General features: G+C 34.6%; 1 long non-coding RNA gene across 1 annotated transcript in view; it reads left to right on the top strand.

Moving 5' to 3' along the window:
* Positions 1-3184, top strand: part of LOC111088107 — a 15750-nt gene extending 12566 nt beyond the window's left edge. The window contains exons 2-3 of the long non-coding RNA XR_002612697.1: positions 2978-2988; positions 3174-3184. This is a non-coding gene — a long non-coding RNA (uncharacterized LOC111088107). The remainder of the gene's footprint in view (positions 1-2977; positions 2989-3173) is intronic.
* Positions 3185-3491: the final 307 nt, after the last annotated feature.

Here is a 3491-nt window from a genome sequence, read left to right as displayed (position 1 = left end):
ATTTATGCACTTTACTGAATGCCCATCCAGTTAATACTGTAATTCTGGGTCTATGTATGCACTCTACTGAATGCCCATCCAGTTAATATTGTGAACGTAATTCTGGGTCTATGTATGCACTTTACTGAATGCCCATCCAGTTAATACTGTAATTCTGGGTCTATGTATGCACTATACTGAGTGCCCATCCAGTTAATACTGTGAACGTAATTCTGGGTCTATGTATGCACTCTACTGAGTGCCCATCCAGTTAATACTGTGAACGTAATTCTGGGTCTATGTATGCACTCTACGAATGCCCATCCAGTTAATACTGTGAACGTAATTTTGGGTCTATGTATGCACTCTACTGAATGCCCATCCAGTTAATACTGTGAACGTAATTCTGGGTCTATGTATGCACTTTACTGAATGCCCATCCAGTTAATACTGTAATTCTGGGTCTATGTATGCACTCTACTGAATGCCCATCCAGTTAATACTGTGAACGTAATTCTAGGTCTATGTATGCACTCTACTGAGAGCCCATCCAGTTAATACTGTGAACGTAATTCTGGGTCTATGTATGCACTCTACTGAATGCCCATCCAGTTAATATTGTGAACGTAATTCTGGGTCTATGTATGCACTCTACTAAATGCCCATCCAGTTAATACTGTGAACGTAATTCTAGGTCCAACATCTAATTGTTATAATACATAGAATGAACGTTTTGCAAGTCATAAGAATATACTGGCTATGCAATAATGTAATAAAGCTCATTTAAACAAAATGGATCTAAGTAATCATGAAGACTCGATAGTGATGTTATGAACCTATTGATTCTATCGAGCTGTTTTAATATTTGATCTGCCTTAGTTTTCTTTAATTGGGCCAATTTTCAAATGAAATTGTTTCAGAGAAATTCAGATTCTAAATGTTATACGTAATTACAATGTTGTAACCTCTTCTTAAGGCAATAATAATAATAATATATATATATATATATAATCTATTTATTGTCCTTTTGTGCTGTCCATTAGTCTATAACTATGATGTGATGATTAAATAACTGTAATAATATATTAACAAATTGGTGAATATCTTTAATGTTTAGCAGGTGTAAGATAACTGGCTTTCTGAATAACGTTTTGGTTAACCATTTTACATGTTGAACTGGTTTAGATGATAAAGTATTGTTGTCATGTTAAATTACGATGAAGTAAAACCTATCCATTACACTCCCAATTATGTTACAAGATGTATTCTGCTGTAGTGCACAAAGCGCGTTCAGATTAATATAAAAAACTACAAAATTATGTACACTGTAAATGCTTAACTTGCAAAAACATAGAGAAAGTGATTTTAAATCTCTAGGTTTCAGTTTACTCATGAACTTCGACCTGGATTAAACACACCTATAATTCATTCGATTTCAGTTTACTCGTGAATTTCGATCTGGATTAAATACACCCATAATTCATTCGATTTCAGTTTACTCATGAACTTCGACCTGGATTAAACACACCAATAATTCATTCGATTTCAGTTTACTCATGAATTTCGATCTGGATTAAACACACCAATAATTCATTCGATTTCAGTTTACTCATGAACTTCGATCTGGATTAAACACACCCACAATTCATTAGATTTCAGTTTACTCATGAATTTCGACCTGGATTAAGTTACGTTCAAGCCGAATACCAGTACGTAGTCTAATTTAGTTTATTCAGCAAATCAAATTCTGACGCTTTTTCATTGAAATATTATAAAAAGTGCGAGTGATATGAACAAAGCACTTTTTATTTATATTTTTTTATACGCTGAATACGAGAAACTAGCGTCCGATGAATTATTATTTGAACCTGTACACTGCTAGAACACATTACAATGTCGAATTCATAATACTCTCCGGACACGACTAAATTTATAAAGCTCGGATGGACAGTCATTTCCCCTCTTGCATACAGTCCCGACAAAGCGCTTGTGAGTTACAGTTCTTTGGCCATTTCAAAGATGACTTGCGTGGTCAACGCTTCCAGACACCTAAAGTTCCTAAAGCAGTTGTATATACCTGAATTCTATAACTTATAATGAAGCTCACGGAATAATAGGGAATCTGAATCGTACTTTATAGTAACTATGGTAACGAGTGTTATCTGGGTCCTTGCTTACTCCCTTCACGCATACGTTAGTATGTTTTTGTGGGTTTTTTGACAATTTTGGTCTACAGGAAAAGGATCTCAATTTTGTTTTAAACATGTCTCGTTTTTGTATTTCCACTTTGGATCTAAAACACCTAGAAAACTGTTTCGATCATGTTTATATCATATTGCATCTATATTTAACACAATTTAACAAAATGTTTCATAGATTAACCAATATTGTTGATATTGATAAAAATCACTTACAAAATTGTGTTATTAGTGAAAAATGTTTTCTACTTTACCCTACCGGCAGCAAGTTTACGGATTTACAACGCTAAAATCAGGGGTTCGATTCCCATTGATAGGCACAGCAGATAGCCCGATGTGGCTTTGCCATAAGAAACACACACACACACACTTTAGCCCCTCCACTGTGGCACAGCCGCATGTCTGCGTACTTACAACGGTAAAAACCGAGTTTCTATACCCGTGGTGGGCAGAGCACAGATAGCCCATTGTGTAGCTTTGTGCTTTACTTCAAACATACACTTTATACTAATATTAATCAACTCTACGTTTCAGCTCTTGTAACAGCATAGAAATAACTCTTTCCCAGTGTAGCGAAGGTTTCAAAATGACGAACAAGTAGGGTTCAATTACGGTTCGATTCTTTGGGTAAATTACACAAAGCACCGTCTTAACATCTTCATTTCAATGTATCACTTACTTTGTCAAATGTATGTTTCAGAATCTAACCTGCTTATCGTTTCTAAACTGATCAAAAAAACATTTTCGTGTATTTTCTACAGATCTTTGGTACTGTACTGTGACACTGCCTTCTAACTAAGTCTTATTTTTTGTATTAACAGCAATGTGATCGAATACGTGTAATTTAAAATTCAGACTATACAGGTGTGTTACGATGACAAAAAACATAAACACGCCACTTAATATACAAAATAATGCAAACCTTTTAGTGGGCGTCACAAAAAAGGTTGCCAAGCAAGAGTGAAATAGTTTTAGTAAAGATTTCTAGTGGACAAGTTTGTTTTGCCTACTTTTCTTTTAAACTGTTTCCAACTAGAATTGTTGTCCTGTCTCCAGCTGCAGTCTGTTGTTAAGCTTTTCTTTGTCTAGTTTATAACTTAGTTTGTTAAACTGTTTCATGATTTCCAACATCGAAGAAAATCTAGGATTTCCTAGATTCAACTAAGTGTTCAAATAATGCCTCCAAAAGAGGTGGAATATGAAATAAAATAAATATTTTAAATAAAGGTCTACTCGATGCATCTCTTTTAACACGTGGTACCCAGATGGATTTCCGATGGTTAAAACTGAAGACAAAAGTAACAAAACTAGTTA

The sequence above is a fragment of the Limulus polyphemus genome, unplaced genomic scaffold (assembly GCF_000517525.1).
Source record: "Limulus polyphemus unplaced genomic scaffold, Limulus_polyphemus-2.1.2 Scaffold3134, whole genome shotgun sequence".
NCBI classification, from domain to species: domain Eukaryota; kingdom Metazoa; phylum Arthropoda; class Merostomata; order Xiphosura; family Limulidae; genus Limulus; species Limulus polyphemus.
This window is presented reverse-complemented; position numbering and strand designations above follow the sequence as displayed.